This window comes from Sapajus apella, unplaced genomic scaffold, assembly GCF_009761245.1.
Source record: "Sapajus apella isolate SASKATOON/1434 unplaced genomic scaffold, GSC_monkey_1.0 scaffold9, whole genome shotgun sequence".
In the NCBI taxonomy this organism is placed as follows: Eukaryota; Metazoa; Chordata; class Mammalia; order Primates; family Cebidae; genus Sapajus; species Sapajus apella.
In genome coordinates, this window is record NW_022436949.1 from 44,831,940 (window position 1) to 44,854,139 (window position 22,200).

General features: G+C 43.0%; 1 long non-coding RNA gene across 2 annotated transcripts in view; it reads right to left on the reverse strand.

Annotated features, from left to right (window-relative positions):
• Positions 1-5,138: 5,138 nt before the first annotated feature.
• Positions 5,139-22,200, reverse strand: part of LOC116551395 — a 21,565-nt gene continuing 4,503 nt past the window's right edge. Inside the window, exons 2-5 of one of the 2 annotated variants that reach the window (XR_004268898.1) lie at positions 10,464-10,586; positions 8,628-10,205; positions 6,636-6,726; positions 5,139-5,579 (exon numbers count right to left, since the gene is read on the reverse strand). This is a non-coding gene — a long non-coding RNA (uncharacterized LOC116551395). Of the gene's footprint in view, positions 5,580-6,635; positions 6,727-8,627; positions 10,206-10,463; positions 11,280-22,200 lie in introns of those variants that run through there. The other variant, XR_004268897.1, reaches the window with a different exon arrangement.

A 22,200-nucleotide genomic window follows, 5' to 3' on the forward strand; every position in this document is an offset into this window, starting at 1 on the left:
GAACCCGGGAGGCAGAGGTTGCAGTGAGCTGAGATCACACCACGGCATTCCAGCCTGGGCAACAAGAGCAAAATGCCATCTCAACAAAAAAAAAAAAAAAAAAAAAAAAAAAGGAAATTCTGCCAGGCGTGGTGGCTTACACCTTAATCCCTGCACTTTAGGAGGCTGAGGCAGATGGATCATCTGATGCTGGGAATTTGAGACCACCTGACCAATATAGTGAAACCCCATTTCTGCTACAAATACAAAAATTAGCCGGGTGTGGTGGCGCACATCTGTAATCCCAGCTGCTCAGGAGGCTGACGCAGGAGAATCGTTTGAACCTGGGAGGCAGAGTTTGCAGGGAGCCCACATTTGCGTCACTGCACTCCAGCCTGGGTGACAGAGCGAAACCCTGTCTCAAAAAAGAGAAAAGAAAAAGGAAATTCTGACACATGCTACAATATGGATGAGCCTTGAAAACATTAAGCAAAATGTTTCACTGAGAAAGTGAAAAAAGCAAGACACAAAAGAACAAGTACTGGGTAATTCCACTGACATGAGGTTCCTAGAATAGGCAAGTTGTTGAGACAGAAAGTAGAATAGTGGTTAGCAAGGGCCAGGCAGAGAATAAATTACTGTTTAATAGATAGAGTTTTAGTTTGGGATGACGAAAAATTCTAGAAATAGTGATGATGCTTGCACAACATTATGAATGTATTTAATGTCACTAAACTGTACACTTTAAAATGGTCAAAATGGTAAATTTTATGTTATGTGTAGTTTACCACAATAAAAAAAATGCTATTTGTAAGAATGTATCCATTAAAAAATATATAAAACCATGGGAGGCTGAAGTGGGCAGATCACTTAAGGTTAGGTGTTCAAGACCAGCTTGGCAATCATGGTGAAACCCCATCTACTAAACCCATCTATTAAAAATACAAAAATTAGCCAGGTGTGGTGGCATGTACTTGTGAGTACTGAGGCAGGAGAATCGCTTGAACCCAGGAGGCAGAGGTTCCAGTGAGCTGAGATCGCGCCACTGCATCCAGCCTGGATGATATTGGCCCATGGACTTCAGTTTGCCACTCCCTGACCTAAAAAACGGTTACTTATTCCTTATTCCCTTAGCAAAGAGCGAAAAAGCTTCCTCAAAACAGACAGAACACCTGTAATTGCAACACCTGTCATCGAGTGTTGTAACAACTATAACTACTGTTGGAATGACCGCTCACTTTGCCCCCTCTAGCTTGCAGGCATTGGATTAAATCAAGCCTGAGCTTCTCAGCTACTCCAGACCTTCTTGGTTGCTCACTTCTAGGGATAACCTGCACCTGGGTGGTTGCCCAATAACAGGCCTCCTGGGCCCGTTTTGTCTCTTTCTCCATCAGCTTGCAAGGGAGAGGTCTCTGTACGCACTGGTGCCTAATCCGTGGACGCTGTGCATGCAGATGGTTGAAGGCTTTGCTGGGCGAATGGCTTAATCATGGAAGATACAAACAAGTTAAAGAATAGGCTTTTAGTTTGATTGTAATAGAAAAACCACTTAGATACCTGAAATAAGGGAACAAAGCTGAATGTATTGTTTCCCACAGGAAGGGAGAGCTATGCTGGTTAGCTCCATCTCTCTGAGTGGAGCACTGACTTATATAGGGTTTTGGAAGGTGTGGGGCTCAGGTGCTGGAGGCCTTCCTGAGGCATTAAGTTGAGTGGCAGCCTCCCTGGAAGTGTGGTTGCTGCCTGAGCTATTGTTGATTGGTTGGCTCCCATAGATGTGTTTCAGTGAGCCAGTCACTGATTGACTGGCCTTCAGAAGTTGATTGGTTAGCTTGTGGAAGGTAACCAAGTCCTCATTGATGGACTGAACAGATGGGAAATTCGTTCCGGTGGCTGCTTGTTACCACGGCTAGGGAATAATCCATTTTCTAATGGCTTGTGAGAACTTCTAAACTCTAATATAATCTGTGTAGCTGTCTCTCTAGCTGTCAAAAATCTACCTTTTCTTTTTTGTGGGGACTCAGAGGTGATTAAGCTGTTTCAAGATGAAGCTGAAGCTGGCCATGGCTCACACCTGTTATCCCAGCACTTTGGGAGGCTGAGGTAGGTGGATCATGAAGTCAAGAGTTCAAGACCAGCCTGGGCAACATAGTGAAACTCCGTCTCTACTAAAAATACAAAAATTAGCCTGTCATGGTGGCATGCACCTGTAGTCCTAGCTACTTGGGAGGCTGAGGCAGAGGAATTGTTTGAACCCAGGAGGCAGAGGTTGCAGTGGCCGAGATCGCACCACTGCACTCCAGCCTAGGCTGCAGAGAGACTCCATCTCAAAAAAAAAAAAAGATGAAGCTGAACATCTCCTTCCCAGCCACTGGCTGCCAGAAAGTCACTGAAGTGGGCAATGAACACAAACTTTGGACCTATTATGAGAAGTGTATTCTGATGCTCTGAGTGAAAAGAACAGAAGGGTTTTGTGGTCCAAGTCAATTCCCCAAGAAGCAGGATGTCCTGAGCATGGCCGTGCCCATGTGCCATTGCATAAGGGGCATTCTTTTTAGAGACCAAGGAGAACTGGAGAAAGGAAGCATAAGTCTGCTGGGTGTGGTGGCTCTCGCCTGTGGTCCCAGCTACTGGGGAAACTGAGGCAAGAGGCTTGCTTGAACCCAGGAGTTCAAGGCTGCAATGAGCTGTGATCGCACTACTGCACTCTGTCCTGGTGACAGAGTGAGACCTGGTATCTGAAAAAAAATTTTTAAAGAAAATTCAAATCTGTTCTGGGTTGCACTATGGATGCCAATCTGAGTGTTATCAATATAACTATTGGCTGAAGAGAACAGAAGGGTATTCCTGGACTGATTGATGCTACTGGGCCTCTGTGCTGGGACTCAAAACAGATGGCAGAATCCACAAATGTTTCTGTCTCTCCAAAGAAGATGATGAACAGCAGTGCTTTGTGAGAAAGCCCCTAAACAAAGAAAGTAAGAGACCCAGGAGTAAAGCACACAAGATTCAGTCGTGTCACTCCATGTGTCCAGCAACACAAATGCAGGCCTATTTCTCTGAAGAAACAGCATATTTAGAAAAATAAGAGGTTGGAGAGCCGAACGTGCTCAGCTTTAGGTCAAGAGAATGCAGGAGGTCAAACAAAAATGCCAAGAACAGATTGCCAAGAGACAGAGCTGTCCTCTCTGAGAATTTCTACCTCCAAGTTTAAGCCTTGTCAAAAAAGAAAATGAAAGACTTTCTAAGAGTAACAAATAAATAAGATCACACATCAAGAAACAAAACAAACCCCAATCTGCCTTATTCTTCAGGGCAAAGACTGCCAATTGCCTACCTAATCCCCATTCTCTCCTTCTTCCTTTCTAACAGAACCATGTTTTTGCTCAGGGTAGCAATGCTCCTAACAACTACATTTCCCAATCGTGCATGTTGGGGCGACCATGCAAATCAGTCCTAACCAATGAGGTGTGAGCAGAATCACTGGGTGCCACCCTGGGAAAGCTTCTTAAAAGGGGATCAGGGCAGCTGGTGTGCCCCTCTTCTCCTCCCTGCCTGGAAGGGATCCCAATGTCTGGGGGGCAAAAGCCATCTTAGATTCATGAGACCCAAGGCCACAGCCCAGTGACAGCAGAGTGAAAGAGAGCAAGACCCTGAATCAGGAGGAGCTGTCACATCAGCTCTGGGCTGCCTGCCTCCTGGCTTGTATTGGGATGGACTACTGGGAGTTGGATTTTCTGTTAAGTGTACCTATTCCCAACCCACATGCCTGCCCTTCAGTTTTCTTTATCTCTGTATGCCCAATCATATCAGCAGTTCTCATTGTGTGTTCACTGCATAGCAGAGGACTCAGCACATCACACAGCATAATATACTGTTAAGATGCATTTGTTCACTGTGGGATTCCCAGGTCAGGTTTTATGTTCCCCCTGATATGAGGCAGTGAGAAGTACAAACCATCGTCTACAAAGTAATCTTGCCAAACATATTTGATCTGAATCCAAACATGAAGAAACTATTACAGAAATTCAGCATGGAGGCCGGGTGCAGTGGCTTATGCCCGTAATCCCAGCACTTTGGGAGGCAGAGGCGGGAGGATCACGGGGTCAGGAGTTTGAGACCAGTCAGGCCAACATAGTGAAAACCCGTCTCTACTAAAAATACAAAAAATTAGCCAGGTGTGGTGGTGTGCGCCTATAATCCCAGCTACTTGGGAGCCTGAGGCAGGAGAATCATGTGAACCCGGGAGGTGGAGGTCGCATTAGCCGAAATCACGCGATTGCACTCCCACCAGGGCAACAGTGCGAGTCTCCTTCTCAAAAACAAATAAACTCAGCATGGAGCAGGGGACAATCTAGTAAACTCATCTCAACCCCAAAAGTTCCATGTGACCAAAAAAACCCCAAGGTGGTGGTGACTGGGGGGACTATTCTAGACTAGAAGAGGCTAAAGAAAAATAATTAATGGGCATTGGGATTAATACCTGGGTGACAAAAGAATCTGTACAACAAAATTCCATGACACAAATTTACCTATATAATAAACCTACACATGTACCCCTGAGAGGGGGGGCGGATCAGCTGAGGTCAGGGGTTCGAGACCAGCCTGGCCAACATGGTGAAACCTCGTGTCTACTAATAATACAAAAACTACCTGGGCCTGGTTGTGGGTGCCTGTAGTCCCAGCTACTCAGGAGGTTGAGACAGGAGCATTGCTCGAACCCAGGAGGCAGAGGTTGCAGTGAGCCAAGATTGTGCCATTGCACTCCAGCCTGGGTGACAAGAGTGAAACTCCATCACACACACACACAAAAAAGTTAAATTTAAAAAGGAATGCAATCCAATGCATTATGTGTACCTCAACTGGATCCTGCATCAAACAACAAAAGCCATAAATATCGGATAACCAGATTCACCTGCCAGAATCCCAGAAGCATCCACAGTGCCTGCATGGTGTGGAAAACACTCTTCTCAATGGATGCCTCCACCATTCAGAATCCTACGCACACCCTTCCATTCAAGGGAGAAACCTGGAGAGTGGGTGTCTCCAAAAAGTACTTTACATAACTGAGCTATAGAAAGAAATCCAGAAGCCCCTTTACCATTCCAAGGATTTCCATCCACAGCCACAGAAGCTTAAGAAGATTCTTAAATCCAGCAGGGTTGCTCCTGTAGGAATTGACGGACCACAGTAAGGAACACCTGGTAATCCTGCCAGAAGCCTCTGAAGCTCCCCCCGGGGTGCTCCTGGAAGATCAGAGTCTGGGGTGTCTCGCTGGGTGTGCAGCAAAACTCAGCACTGCTGCCACTTGTTAGAACACAGCCAGCGTGGCACTAGGACAAGAGAAGGAGGTGTGCTTGGGAACAGCAAACAGCCACTGTGAAGTTACCTCTCATGAGTGGAGACAGCTGGACATCCCACCTGGGTGGAAACTGGAGGAGAGACCATGCAAGGCTAGATGGTCCACTAGGGGGCGGTAGAGTCCCGCGGTGAAGGGCACGGGTTCCCGGGTAGAGAGCCCGTTCCTACATTGGCTTCTGCACTTAGCAGGTGGGTGGCCAGAGGCTAGACACAACCCCTCTGAGCTTTAGGTTTCTCATCTGTAAAATGGAGGTGATAACAGACTCTGCAACATAGGTGTGCTGAGGATCACACGTGCCTGCCATGCTGAACACCCTCCATATTAGCTGTTATAATGTTACCGTCTGCTGCAATAACTTGTTATTCTTGGGACTACCAGAGGGGCCGACTGCCCCTGCTCATATACACCTGGGGTGGGTGTGCAGCAGGGCCGACCAAGACAGTTCCACGTCAGAACTCTCAGCAAAGCCTGGAAAATGCTGCTCACCCGGGTGGGAGGACGGAGGCATGCGACAGACACATCAGGCTCAGGGCGCCCACCCATGTCCTCCAGCTCTAACCTCTGTCTAGTTCCTTTTTTTTTTTTTTTTTTTTTGAGACAGAGTCTCACTCTGTCGCCTAGGCTGGAGAGCAGTGGTGCGATCTTGGCTCACTGCAACCTGTGCCTCCCAGGTTCAAGCAATTTTCCTGCCTCAGCCTCCCGAGTAGCTGGGACTACAGGTGCAGGCCACCACTCGGGCTAAATTTTTGTATGTTTAGTAGAGATGGGGTTTCACCATGCTGGCAGGCTGGTCTCGAACTCTGATCTCAGGTGATCCGCCCAACTTGGCCTCCCAAAATGCTGAGATTACAGGAATGAGTCACTGCACCAGCCTAGTTCCTTTCAAAAAATATGTGACTGTGGGAAAATCCACATGAGGTTAAATGTCCTGCCTTAGCCATTTCTGTGTGAAGTCACACGTATTCAGTGCATTCACCCTGTTGTGCAACCACCACCACCACCCGTGGAACGTTTTCCATCCTGCAGAACTGAAGCTCTGGAACCACTGAACAACTGTCCATTCCCTCCTCCTCCACACCTCCCAACCACTGCTCTCCCTCCTATCTCTAGGCATCTGCCTATTCTGGGCACCTCATATAAGTGGAACCATTCAGTATTTGTCCTTTTGTCCCTGGCTTATTTCCCTTAGCAGATGGTCTTCCAGGTTCTTCCATGTTATCGCATAGGTCAGGGTTGCCTTCCTTTTCAAGGCTAATATTCCACTGTATGTTTCTGCTGCGTTTTGTTTATTTACCTGTTGATAGATACTTGTAATCCTTATTCAGTTCCTTTTGAACCAGGAGACGCATCAAGGATTTTCTGATTTTCTCCAAAATGGCAAGGGCCTAGGAGAACAAGAAATGATTTGCAGAAGGCAAAGGAAAGAAATTCAGCCAATATAGACTCTCGTGCCTGCACGGTCCCTAAATACCACTCACATAGTGAGGGGTGGCTTTGTGCATTCCCCATGACAATTACCAAGTTATTGCCTTTTACTCCAAACCCAGGCTTCTCTGCTTGGCTTTGTGATGCTGGGCTGAGACTCTGCAAACCATACATTAGGCTCTACCATTTTGGGGTGCTACAGGAAGCTGAGGAAGAAGGAGGGGCTTGTGACCTCTTTGCTACTTGGGGCTTCTTTGAGTAATACCCCAGCAACACCCCACCCAGCAGAGGCAGCTGCTTCCGGCCGCAGCAGCTGAATCCAGGTGCCAGTGCTTGCAACACTAGCAGAGTCAGTTTCACCACTCCCAGCTGCCACCAGCTGGCCAGCACATTCTTCTCAGAGGGCTGGTCCTGGGTCCTTCGGACCACTCCTCTAAGTTTCAAGGTTTTGTTTGTTTTTGTTTAAGATAGAGTCTTATTCTTTTTGCCCATGCTGGAGTGCAGTGGGGCAATCTTCGCTCACTGCAACCTTTGCCTCCCAGGTTCAAGCAATTCTCCTGCCTCAGCCTCCTGAGTAGCTGGAATTACAGGCATGCACCACCACACCCTGCTAATTTTTGTATTTTTAGTAGAGACGAGGTTTCACCATGTTGGCCAGGCTGGTCTCGAACTCCTAACTTTAAGTGAGTCACCCACCCACCTCGGTCTCCCAAAGTGCTGGGATTACAGGCATGATCCAAGTTACCGTGCCCAGCCAAGTTTCAAGGCTTTCATCATTGGACCTGCTTCCCTCCGTATGCCCAGCCCAAGAGGTGGTAGTTGCTTCCTCTGTGATATATGGGAGTTATTCCTTACGTGGTTAACGTTATATGTAGTTAACAAGTCTTTGTAGTTAGTTGTCTTTTTTCGTATTATTGATGTTTCTGCTGGTCCTGATGGAACCCTAACTGATGTAATCCTGCTATGGTCTGAATGTGTACCCCCATATTCATGGGCTGGGAACTGAATCCCCAATGCAACAGTGTCGGAAGGTAGGGCCCTCTGGCAGGTGTTTAGGTCATGGGGGTGCCACCCTCATGAATGGATGCCTCAATGAAAAGGGCTAGTGGCTAGGGGTTCACTCTTTCTTGGTCTTCTGCCAAGTGAGGACACAGCAAGAAAACCCTTGCTAGATGCCAGTGCCTCTGTCTTGGGCCTTTCAGCCTCCACAACAATGAGAAATCTATTTCTGGTCTTTATAAATTACCCAGTCTCGGGTATCCTGTTATAGCAGCAAAAAACGGGCTAAGACAACCAACTAGCCACTATCTCAAACCTCTAATGCCCTTGTCAGGCCCTGTGTTTAGCCACAGACCCCTCATTCTAGGAAGAATGAGCTGGTCTCCTGTTTCATCCAGAAAATCAAAGCTGTTATAGGTGACCTCAAATGTCATCCCCCCACCCTGCCACCAACATCTACAAACATTTCTGCGGCCAATTTCCTTTTTGTCAGCCCCAGAGGATAAAACATTTTTTTTCATCTTCAATTTCAAAACTTCCACAGGTGCTTTTGAGCCCACCTCACTCCCATGTCCTCTGGAACCCAGCTCAGAGCTCTCTGAGCTAATATCCTATCCTGATTTTTTTAGAGATAGGGTCTCAGTCACCCAGTCATCCAGGCTGGAGTGCAGTGGTGTGATCATGACTCACTGCAGCCTCCACCACCTGGGCTCAAGTGATCCTCCCACCTCAGCCTCCAGAGTAGCTGGGACCACAGGCATGCAGCACCATGCCCAGCTGATTTTTGTATTTTTTTGTAGAGATGGGGTTTTGCTATGTTGCCCAGGCTGCTCAAACTCTGGGGCTCAAGAAATCCACTCACCTTGGGCTCCCAAAGTGCTGGGATTACACATGTGAACCACCGAGTCCAGGCTTCTTCCCATTCTTAACATGCTTCTTTCTGTCATCTCCAGGAGAACTGACTAAGGACGGGTCAAAGCATTGGTAGGTACTTCTCCCTCTCCATCCTGCTGTGTTCACATTTGTTCCATGTACATCCACCCATGAAAGCTCTTCAATCCTAGCATCTGGCTTCATACCCAGCAGGAGTAGGGTAGGGAATTCCTGTTCAGTATGTGTCTGTTGAATGCAGAAGACATGTAGAGGAGTTACTCATGTGAAACCAGTAACATTTGAGGCAGGCCTCAGTTAATTTAGAGTTTATTTTGCCAAGGTTGAGGATGTGCCCGTGACACAACCTCAGGAAGTCCTAATGACATGTGCCCAAGGTGGTCTTATACATGGTCTTATACTTGGTTTTATACATTTAGGGAGACATGAGACATCAATTAATATATGTAAGAAGTACATTGGTTTGGTGTGGAAATGCGGAACATCTTGAAGCAAAGGCAGGAAGACTAAGGTCACAGATAGGTGAGACAAAAAGGGTTATAGTCTTTCGAGTTTCTGATTAACCTTTCCAAATGAGGCAAATCAGATATGCATCTATCTCAGTGAGCAGAGGAGTGACTGAATAGAATGGGAGGCAGTTTCACCCTAAGCAGTTTCCAGCTTGAGTTTTCCTTAGTGATTTCAGGGGCCAAGATATTTTCCTTTCTTCCCATTTTTCTTTTTTGAAATCCTTTGGAGAAAGCATTTTATAAGAAAATGAGTTTCTGGTCTTAGGTTTCATCTGATTTCTCATAGCTAGAATGCTTTATTCCTAGATGAGTAGGTCCCAAAAGCTCATTTTTAACAGGTTGTGAAGTCTCATGTCCTGTGAAGAGAAAATAATGGAGAGGAAAGGGGAAAAAAACAACAACAAACAAAAGAGCAATCCTGGAAAAATCGATATAGGCCACATTACTCTGAAGTCCATACATTACTAGGCAGTTATGAAAGTGGCTTATGTTTGTAAATAGGTTGCTGTTATTTTCTTCTGAAGTTGTCTGCTTCAGTTCGCAGGGTTTTAAGAAAGCACAGCTTAGTTTTCAGTGACTCTAAATTAGGAAAAATGGGGAAAAGAAAAGGAAAAGAAATTGAAAACATTATTTTGAAGACTTGTAGTCAAGAAAAATTAGAATTCGGTCCAAACTATAGAAAATAATAAAAATTGAAAAAAAAAGTAGCCAAGACTAGAATCTAACAACAGGTCTACTATAATTTTGAAACATAATTTTTCTATCTCTAGTTTCCCATTTTTATTAAAGACAAATCACAGTAGGACTGGTTTGCTTTATTATACTTGGCTTAATTATTGTATTCAGTGCAGCAAGAATAATAATAATTTTTTACATAAGTTTTTAAATTGGCATGGATGGAACTTTGTTCCACAGGAGGAATCTCAGATAAGACCTTTTTAAAGCCGAGCCCAACCATGGATTTGTGCCATCAAATATCTATGAGTTGGGTGAATTTCCTCTCCTCTTGAGGTTCCAAGATAAACCTGGGGCTTCTGCACCTGTTGGAAAGTGACGTTCTTTACTTACACAGAACAGAAACCCTGTACAGGGACTGTATACACAAAATATGAGGATAGTTTTTCCAAGAGCTTTATTGGCTCCATAAATCAAGTTTGATTCCTTTCAGGAAAGCATACCATTCTAGCCAAAGCCTTGGTAAAATAACTGATTTCTTCAATTGTGTCTTATTACAAAAGAAAACAGATTCTTATTGCACTTATGCAAATAACTACATGCCATAAATTAAGAATACTCACAAATAGTTTCCAAAGTCTGGAGAAACCAGGTAGAGAGAAACAAATATGCCCCAAATTTTGTTAACAGGAGTATACTTTACTGAATTGTTAAAAGCTGTAAATAGCTTAAAAGTTTTCTTAGCTCTGAAAAACCAAAAAAAATATCGGCAATGTTTTAAGCAAAAAGTAAAAAAGATTACTTCAGTTTTCTATTGGTTCAGTTAATTCAGTTAACTCCTGTTCTGTTTGATAGTCATTCAGCTCTGCACGAGAGTTCTGAAAGTTTTTTTGTTTATTCCAATGTGACAATTTCCAAAGTTATCATAAAATCTGCATTTAAGTGCACCTGTTAGAGTCCTATAGCTTATTACAAACCCACCTTTTAAACAGCATTTAAAACAAGACAAAACAAGAGAATTGTCCATGGATGAAAAAAGGCAGCCATCATTAAAACACACAATTGACAAGGAAATGTGTTACCTCTGTGGCACACAATAATTTTAACACTCATGATTATTACTGAAAAAGTATACTAAGTTATATCAGAATTACAGGAGTTTCCCATAATTTAGTAACACATACCAGTAACATATTTACACAAATATAGCCCAAAGAAAACCAAACACCATTTCATATTTGACAATGCTTCCCGTATAATTTTTATACAAAAATAAGCCAAATTATGTCATTTTTGAACTTAGGGAACCTAATGTCTTAAATAATTAATTAGGTTAGAAAAAGACATGTTATAATTTGATTTTGGAAAGTTTGTCAAATATAAAAGGTTTAAAACACTTGATATTACAAAATAGGATTACAAGTCATTGTAAAGTCATTTATTTAACCAAAGTGATAATTCAAGCATTTCAGAAAAAGCAAAAAACTTCCTTCTTTGAAAGAGGAGATTTAATTTTCTAAACAACAAGTCCTAATAAAAACAGCATGAAGCCAATTACATTTGTTTTTTAAAATTTTGTAAGCAAGCTATAAAATTCTATCTTGATTATAAAATATAACTTCCATAAACCTTCTATAACCTTTGTAACCTTTATTAAGAAGTTGATTAATGCTTCAAGAAAACCTTGTTAATCTGACACAGGGGTCTACATACTGGTTTTGCATTGGTGTGCCTTTGACATTAATAATTAATTTATAGAGAAACTGAACTTATTTTATCTTTCAAAATTGGCCCTTACAATCTTACACACCCACCTCTTCCTTGTTAGTTCCTGGGCCTTGAAGAGTTGAATAGCTTTAATTTTTTTGCCCTGTGTCTCAGGAATGCAGTTTGTTTTGATTGGCATCTTCTACAGGGCCTAAAGATGAGGAGGCTTTAATTGCTGACAGTGTTTAAGAGGAGGCTTTAATTGCTGACAGTGTTTAAGCAGGACTTGGTGTCCTTTTTAGACTTAGGAGTTAAAGCCCTCTTACTCAAGGACTTTAAAAGCACATACAAAAAGATACATGGATGTAATAGCCTCAATAAAAAAAAAATTTATCTCAGTTTTTTTTTCTAAGTAAACCAAAACATAATATGACAACTTGATTATATGAAAGTTTTTGTTTTTTAAAAAAATATATAAGGCCGGGCGCGGTGGCTCCAGCCTGTAATCCCAGCACTTTGGGAGGCCGAGGCGGGTGGATCACGAGGTCAAGAGATCAAGACCATCCTGGTCAACATGGTGAAACACCGTCTCTACTAAAAATACAAAAAATTAGCTAGGCATGGTGGCACGTGCCTGTAATCTCAGGTACTCAGGAGGCTGAGGCAGGAGAATTGCCTGAACCCAGGAGGCGGAGGTTGCGGTGAGCCGAGATCGCGCCATTGCACTCCAGCCTGGGTAACAAGAGCGAAACTCAGTCTCAAAAAAAAAAAAAAAAAAAAAAAAAATATATATATATATATATATATATATATATATATAAATCCTCTTATTGTGACTCACACTGACTATGCATGACATGATCAGACTTTCTGATTTGTTCTCAACATCCCTCCTTTTTAGACAACCAGTTATTTTATTTTAAGACTAAAGTTACCATACAAGATTCTTTCTTATATGAAATTATTTTTCTTTAAGCTCTTTTGCCTCAAAAAAGAAAAGAAAACCTCTTTATTTTTATAATTTTCTTTACACCATTTTTTATTCCTGATTTCTTTCATCTTGCTTTATACATAAGCTTTGAATTAGACAAAACTTGTTCACCTTTTTTTTTTTGGGAAAAAAGAAAAAGACATTCTGTTTTTCCTTTAGCAAGAATGTTTTCCCACAATGTATAATTGGAAAATACCCAAATAATAAAATATCCATTATTTAATTTAATATAACTTTATATTATATATTATGATCAATTTGTCTACAAGTATTCCATTACATTTACCTAATTGTTTTATTTGTTTACCTAATTTACGAAAACTGTGATAGTCATGATTTAAAGTTATGAAACCACCATTGCAAAATTATAACTGAGACAGTGAAAAAAGATTTGACCTAACTGACTACATCTTGCTCTTGACCTCCTAGGTGTCCTTGTTCGTTCCTTGGCATCGGCCAAACTAACTTTGGGAGGAACTTAGTTTTTAGTTTAGCTTTGAAACAAAGACCATAATAGCCCTTTCCCAAAACAATCCTCCTTATTTTCTGTGGATCAGACTGCCTAAAGCCACAGGATTAGAAGTTATGGTAATCTTACTAAATTCAAGATGCAGCTATTTTAATTAAACCCATATCAACGTCTTATTTATTAAAAGTTACATCAGCAAAGATCATTCTGTTTTGGGCTGGGTTTATAGTTTTGTAACCCCATGCCAAATTTTAACAACTTATAGTATTTGGCAGGGATAAATATGAAATTGCTTGATTAACAAATGCAAACAAAAATGTACGCTAGCAATTCTTAAGATATTTCTAATGTTACTTTACAAATAATTGTAAAGCTAGCTTATTTATTAAAGATTTTGTTACATAAACTTGAAAAGCATTTGACTAGTCTTTTCTTATTTAGTATCTAATTCAAGTGCTTTTTAAAAAGCCAATTAATTAGAGCTCTTTTATATACTTTTAGTAGTGAAACATTCTGTACACAACACATAAATACATATAAAAATGTATTAGGAATGCCGATGTAAGTACATTTTATAGATTTATAAAGTACCCTCCTTTTTTTTTCTACCTTAGACTTTCAGATTCTTGATAATCTGTTTTATAACCCTAGAGAGTTGTCAGATAAATAGCCTTAAATTTGCACATTAAAGGAAACAATTCAGATGAAAATCAAATAGCAAAATTTACATCATAAGTATGGAGAGAAAAAAATCTGGTGGTGCTAGAGGGAGAAACTTTTATTTTTCTTTGAGCCAAATTAAACATAAAAATTCAGCTACACTCTTCCTTAAAAACCCAAGAGTAGCCTCTGTTGCAATAACTATTTTAGAAAAAAAAATCAGTTGAAAACAAAATTCAGTCAACGAGAAGAAAAAAAAAAAAACTTTTGCTCAAAAAAACCAATGTCTTAGGAGAGAAAAACAAACAAAAACACCAAAACTATGAAGCCCTTTCAAATACAAACATGCACAGATACACACACACATCTTGGATGTTAGCCTTTTAATTAAGCTGGCTTTTAACCATTGAGCTCCTTAAAAAAAATTTTTTTTAAAATCTTATTACCATATTTCAGCTAGGACAAAATACTGCTAAACTAACAATGATCATACAAATTATACGATTTCTGAGTGCTCTTCATGTAAGCAGTGTTATATGTAAATTTTTGGTGCCGCAAAAGAAGTAGCACTTGAATATAAAATTTCTCAGCAAGGCAATTTACTTCTATAGAAGGGTGCATCTCACAGATGGAACAATGGTGAGCACACACCACAACAGGGGAGGGGAAGGGGTTCTTAATCCTGATGCAGGTAGCCCCTACTGCTGTGTCATTCCCATATTGGCTAGGGTTGGACTGCACAGTCTAAGCTAATTCTGATTGGCTATTTTAAAGGGAGCAGGAGTATGAGCCAGAGTGGCAGCGTGAGCAGTTTGACAGGAAGGATGGTTATGGAACAGATGACTAAAGGTGACTCAGGTCACAGCAGGTGACCAGGGGTTACTCAGGTCAAAGCAGGTGATCAGGATGGGTAAGGACAAAGCAGATGACCAGGGGAACAGATGTGAACTACTGATTAGAACTGGTGGAAAAGGTTGCTTACTGAAACTATGAGGAAGTTAAACTTTAAAATGGAGGACAAATAACTGAACATACTGCCATATTGATTCTTTGAAGAGAAATTTAGAACTCATTGTATCCAACAGCAGAAATTAACAGCAGCTGGTTGTTAAGTGCTAACTTCAGTCGTTTAAGAGGAAATTGCTAGACAGAATCCCAAACCAGTTTCTTACCTACGGATGGGTATCAGGCTGTAGACTGCTCTCTACCATTCTAGAATCAGGAAAAAAAAACCTCATCTTCCCTGTTGGAAGGGAGCTCAAACTCCACAAAGGAGTTACCTGCCTTCCATCATCATGGAAGTAGAAAAGCTTGCCTTCCTGTTGGAAGCAAGTAAAATTCCAAAAAAAGAGGAGTTGTACAAGCAAAATAAACTTTAGATCTCAATCAAATTTTGACAGATCAGGGATTCTCTGGAGGGGGTGCTCTCAGACCTCAGCAAATTGTCCTATTGGTTTGAGCCATAAAGTTAGCTTATGCTGGTACCAAGCACCAATAGATTTGTCAAAGGTCAAGGGCACCGTCACTCAGAATCCCCTCATGGTTACCAAAATGCGAACCCAGAAAATCGGAGACAGGTCTCGGTTAATTTAGAAAGTTTATTTTGCCAAGGTTGAGGATGCATCCGTGACACAGCCTCAGGAAGTCCTGACAATATGTGCCCAAGGTGGTCATGGCACAGCTTGGTGTTATATGTTTAGGGAGACATGAGACATCAATCAATATATGTAAGAAGTACATTGGTTTGGTCTGGAAAGGCGGGACAACTTGAAGCAAAGGCAGGAAGACTTGAAGCAGGGAGGGGCATCTAGGTCACAGATAGGTGAGACACAAAGGGCTGCATTCTTTAGAGTTTCTGATGAGCCTTTCCAAAGGATATGCAACTATCTCAGTGAGCAGAGGAATGACTTTGTATAGAATAGGAGGCAGGTTCGCCCTAAGCAGTTTCCAGCTGGAGTTTTCCTTAGTGATTTTAGGGGCCAAGATAGTTTCCTTTCACACTCACTTACTGGTGTGTTGAAAGGATCACTGAAAGGCTGGGATTCTGTGCTTAGCAGAGCTCAGTGGCACATCCTACAGCCACATTTCACCTTGTGTGTCCCTTGCAGCACCTGCATAATAACCACTTGGGGAGCACGTTACAAAACCCACATTGATGGAAGACATCCAAGGAACGTAGAAATGGAAAGAGCTCCCAGGGGCCAACATCGGAACAATCTGAGCAACAATACAAAGTAGTATTGGCTTACAACCCAAAGCATAAAATCAATAACCATGAGTCCATACTGATATAAATAAATGGTTGAATAAATAAATGCAGGAGAAGAAAGAAACCTCCCATGAAGAAGAATTCTAACTAATTTCTTTGGATACTCTGTCCACACGGAGCTGGAGAGCAAGTCCCCACTCTATCAGTGTGGCTGCATGTTAAAACTTCCTTCCAGCAACTACAGATGGAAAGAAAGGCTGGGAGTGATTTTTACAAAGAAACCTGACAGACACCTCAACCAGGTGATCAAGGTCAACGGCAGGAGGGTGATGTCAGGTTGATAGTGTGTACCCTTGATGTGATGTGATGGAAACACCACTTTACCTCCATGATCTTACTTCCAAAAACCCATTACCCCAATCTTATGAGGAAGTTATCAGATTCCAACAAGGGACGCCTATAACATTTTTGACCAGTATTCTTCAAAACCTCAAGGTCACAGAAAACAAAGTCTGAGAAACTATCACAGCCATGAGGAGCCTGAGGAGCCTAAGGAGCTGTGACAATTAAATGCACTGTGGGATTTTCGACGAGATCCTGGAACAGAAAAAGGACATTAAGTAAAAGCTAAAGAGATATGAATAAAATACAGAATTTACTTAAGAATAATAGAGCAGGCTGGGCACAGTGTGTTATACTGGACCAAGCATAGAAAATTAACACCAAGACAAAAATATGCCAAATTGCAGGGTCTTTATTATGCCAGCGACCACAGAGGACTCATGTCTGTCCAACCTGTGGCGTTGAACTCAGGGAGAGCAGGGTTTTTAAGCTGAAAAACCACATCCTGGTTTTAGGACCCAGAAGTGGGGATGGGGATGAAGGGCTTCAGACATTCTGAGGGCTAGTGGATTCTGTAAATCACCTCCTGGGCAGAGATGAGGGTGAAGGGGGGCTCCGGACATTCCAAGGGCCAGGGGACTTTTGTCACTCTGATTGTTACTTAAGTAGTTTACAGAAGTCAAGATAAACGTTAGTTTATACATTATCTGGGTAGGGTGAAAATGACAGATCTTAGTTACTTATTACAAGTTGCAGGGGCCAAGATGGCACTGGCTTGGGCTGCTTATTCTGGTACTGATAAGAAAAGGTAATCAGCTTTACATAGTGTGCAGTTTGCAGAGCAAACTAGCAGTTTTATTTACCGAAGCCAAGGCCAGCAGTTATTGTGAGGAGAATGGGGCAGCCGTTACAACTTATTTTAAAAAACAGCTTTTTCTTTTATAAAATGATGTTGTTCAGGCTCTAACTCTAGGCCAGCTATAGCACAATATCACAGTGGCTCACGCCTGTAATCCCAACACTTTGGGAGGCCAAGGCAGGTGGATCACCTGAGGTCAGGAGTTAGAGACCAGCCTGGGCAACACGGTGAAACCCCATTTCTACTAAAAATTAATAGCTGGGGGTTTGATCCACACCTGTAATCCCAGCTACTTGGGAGGCTGAGACAGGAGAATCACTTGAACCTGCGAGATGGAGGCCTGAGTAATAGAGACTCCATCTCAAAAAAAAAAAAAATGGAATAGATCAATACTGGTTACTTAATTGCCACAAATATACCATACTAATGTAAGATGTTAATAAAAGGGGAAACTGGGTGTGGGGTTTGTGGAAAAATCTTTGTACTGTCCTCTCAATTTTTCTGTAAATCTAAAACTATTTTAAAAATAAAGCATATAACCTATTAAAAAAGCTTTTTTAAAATGTGGACAAAAATTTTTAAATGTAGACTCCTGGGCCTCCCTTCAGAATCTCACGTAATGATCCCCAGGACTGTACTCTAAACAAGTGACTCAGAAGGTTCTTGTGCACCCTAAAGTTTGAACACTGTCTTAAGAATCACAGCTGGGTGTGGTGGCCCACACCTATAATCCCAGCACTTTGGGAGGCCAAGGTGAGTGGATTGCCTGAGGTCAGGGGTTCGAGACCAGCTTGACCAACATGGTATAACTCTGCCTCTACTAAAAATACAAAAATTAGCCAGGTGTGGTGGTGCATGCCTGTAATCCCAGCTACTTGGAAGGCTGAAGCAGGATAATCACTGCTCAGAGTTACAAAGAATTGTTGCTTACGGTGGCTTACGGAGTGGATGTGTGTCTATTTGTCTGCTGCAAGCCTTCCCGTGGCATTGTTTTGATCGGCCTATGTATGTATCCACAGGAGCCAGCACTGAACAATTGGAAGGTTTTTCAGCACAGTCCACATGCTGGGCTGCCTTCCTCCATCCATCTGTGCCCTGTGTTCCAGCATAGGGCTTAGATGTGACCCAACTCCAGGGACAGTCATGTGCCCATCAGCTCTGCACAGCCTCCACTCTTCCCTGCTGCTCCTAACACTTTAGGAGCCATCATGACCACGTCTGTACTAAACAAACCTGTTTTCTGTATCTGTGTCACTATCAAAAGTGGGAAAATGCAAGATAAATCAAATGAGCCTGGGCCAGCATGGTGGCTCATGTCTATAATCCCAGCACTTTGGGAGGCTGAGATGCGTGGATCACTTGAGGTCAGGAGTTCAAGACCAGCCCGACCAATATGGTGAAACCCTGTCTCTACTAAAAACACAAAAATTAGCCAGGCATGGTAGCACATGCCTGTAATCCCAGCTACTAGGGAGGCTGAGGCAGGAGAATTGCTTAAACCCAGGGGGCGGAGGTTGCGGTAAGCCAAGATTGTGCCACTGCACACCAGCCTGGGCAACAGATCAAGGGTTTGTCTCGAAAAAAATCAAGGGAGCCTGTGTTTCTAGAATCTGGGAGACGGCACACCTTTAGTTGTGTAGGTGGAGACTATTACTATGTGACGAACACGAATGCTGTTGGGGGCGCATGGCAACATGTTCAAGCTTATGTACAAGCCATTTGAGGTTGGGGCATGGAAAAATACTGAGGCCCTGTATGTATGCTACTTGTGCATGAGAGTGAAACTCCTTGACCCTGAAAACCGAATAGGGAGTGCAGTGTGTGCTGTGATAAGGAACGCCAAAAACCTCCTCCTAAGAATGAGATTTGCGTGTTGTACAAGGTCACAGGTGCCTCAGTAACCGACCTCAAATGGCCATCTACTGGATGTCTGAAGTTACTACAAGCCCTTTCAATAAATACTTGGTGGTCAGATGCTGCGGCGAACTCTCTCAGAACAGCTACCCCCGGCCCCACTCAGCTGGAATTGTCTGAGTACCTCATTCTCGGGATTCACTGCAAACCATGCATTTTGCAAAAGTGAAGTGCATGTGTTGATCGTTTGCACCAGCCTGCTTCCCTCCTTGAAGGTGCCTGTGGACATCTAAGTGTGCCAGCCCCCATTTGGACCTCAGGACAGTGAGGGATGCTGCAGTGATAATCAGGCCAAAGGTGGATGCTGGACAAGGAGAAGGTGGGAGAATGACTTCTTCCCCTCTGTTTTATCACCCCCCTCCCCCGGGAATGCTACAGAGAGTAGCTCAACTCCCTGGAAAGGTGGGATCCTGACAGAGCTAAGCCAGAAGCTGCCTTCTTGGATGATCACATTGTTCTGGTTCTTTATTACTAATTGCTACTTTAGGAACAAACTGTCTCATGAGTGTTCTGGCAGAAACAGACAGACTTGATTTTCAGAACTGTCTTTTCTTCTTTGCCAATGATCAGAGTATGATTACCAAAATGATGATATTAATAGTAGCAAACACTTACTGTGGGCAGCACTTCTCATAGCTTTCACCCATCACATACATGGGGGCATCAGCAGAGGGGGCAGTGACAATGATCCTTTTGGCTCCCCCAACTAAGTGAACCCCAGCCTTCTCCATGGTGGCAAAGGTGCTGATGGACACCACAACATAATCAGTGCTGGAATGACACCACTTGATTTGGGTGGGATCTCACTCCTGCAAGATGGTGATGGGATTGTCACTGATGACAGCCTTCCCATTCTCAGCCTTGACAGTGCCATGGAAATTGTGATGGGCAGAATCATACTGGAACATATAGACCATGCCACTGAGTTCATTGATGGTGACAATATCCACTTTGCCAGAGTTAAAAGCAGCCCTGGTGACCAGGCCCCCAATATGGCCAAATTGTTTATTCTGGCCTTCACCTTCACCATGGTGTCTCAGGGATGCAGCTGACACTGTGCAAGACGACGACGCTGTGTATCGAATGGGAGAAGCAGAGACCCAGAAAATTATTTAAATGACACCTTTTATCTTCAGAATTCAGGAAGACTTTTTTCCTTCTCAATTCAACCTGTGGGTTAATTAGCAGATGTTAGGGTCTCTTTTCCTTTCCTTTAGAAGTCTAGAGTCAGGGACCAGATCCTGTCAATTGTCATCACAAAAAGTTAATGACCAATGAATACTATACCTCTATTTTATAGGTAGAGTCTCATATACCATTTAAACTCTATGATGTAAGGATAATATGGAAAATTGGAGAGGATTCAAAAACATTAAAATGAGCAAAGCGTTGAAAAGTTACAGAAATATTTAGTCTGGAGTAGAAAGGGCTGAAAGATGTTTGCAAAACTCACTTCAAATAAATGAATAAACAAATCAAGAGGATATTGGGCAGATGTTTTGGTTTTGTGGCTGATGGAGCAGATTTGGTTAAGGCCATTGCACAGAGCAACTGCAAGGGAATACAATAGAAGAGGCTCTGTACCAGGGATCAGGGCTGCACCCAATAGTGGGCAGGTTTTAGTTGGAAAAATGGATGGCACACAAAGGCAGTGGTTCACTGAAGCAAACCTACCGAGATGGACATGTGGCATCAGAACTATCTAAGGTCAGTGTCAGGGTCCCACCATCCCTGTGCACGTTCCCCCTACCTCGGAGTCAGGCTTCCTCGTGCAGGGTCCACCTGAGTCCCACTCTGTCCCCTTGCTGTGTTTGCACCAGGCAAACCCTCCTAATCCTGCTGGGTCAGAAAACCCAAGTGGTTATTAGTTTGTATCTTTTTGGACATTGGTGGGGTTCTCATTACTTAATAAATTCCATTCTAAACAAATACTCCATTCCCAGCAGGCAGAAGGATATAAACATTTGGCAGATCAGCTCAATCATCTCACTTTAACATCTTAACCAACACCAGCTTCCACAAATAAATGATATCACTGTAGCAATACAGAGGAGACTCTGCCAGCAGACTTTCTGAGTGAGACTCTCCTGGAACATAATTTGTTTTACAATACTTTTGGAAATCCTTTGGCCATACTAGGGGATGGGTAGAGGGGAAGGAGAGAGGTGGAGTCCAGGGGTAAGAGAATAAGGAGATTAGATAATTTGGCCTCACTTCCTTCTTTCCACTTATAGCCGCCTCTGTAAAAGCTGAGGGCAAGTCCAGTCAGGCTGCACCCACAACCTGGGAAAGGTGCAACAAGACACATACCCGGTGACAGGAGTGTCAGCAAATCATAGAGCGTGGGGTGGGGGGGGCGGCCAGCCTAAGTGTGCAGCATTTGTAGAGTCTACAGCCGGGCACAGTAACATCCTAGACCTTCACATTCACACTACTCAGTTGCTGACTCACCCAGAGCAACTTCCAGTCCTGTGAGCTCTGTCCGTGGTGTGTTCCCTCTGCAGGTGGACCATTTAAAATCTTTTATATTGTATTTTTCCTGTACCTTTTCTGTGTTTAGAGACACAAATACTTACCATTGTGTTACAATTGCCTACAGCATTCAGTACAAGCCCACGTTGTACAGGTTTATGGCCTGGGAGCAATAGGCTATATCATATAACCCAGGTGTGAGGTACACTACACCCTCCAGGTTTGTATAAGTACACTCTGATGTATGCATGGTGACAAAAATGTCTTGCCAGGGACCAGAGGTAGGTGAATAGGGAGATTAGGAAATTCAGGCTTACTTCCTTCTTTTCACTGGTAGGAGATGCTACTGCTGTCCCAACCACCTTCTCTTTGCCCACCCTGGATGTACCTAGCGCTTCAGTGGCAAATCTCATATAAACACCCATGTCCCTCTGCCTGAGAGCTTTCTCTGGATACAGCGATGTGCTTGACCCATGCATAGAACAGGCTGAAAGTGCGCAGGGGCTTATAACCCCCAGGAGAATCTCCTACTTGTATCTGAACTTTTGTCTTAGAGTCTGCTTTTGGAGAGACCCAAATTGAAACAGATGGCAATAATATGAAATATTTTAAAGAATTCTAGTGATGAAATTTAATGAAGTTCTAATTCTCTTAAAAAGTATCTCAGGCCGGGCGCGGTGGCTCAAGCCTGTAATCCCAGCACTTTGGGAGGCCGAGGCGGGTGGATCACGAGGTCA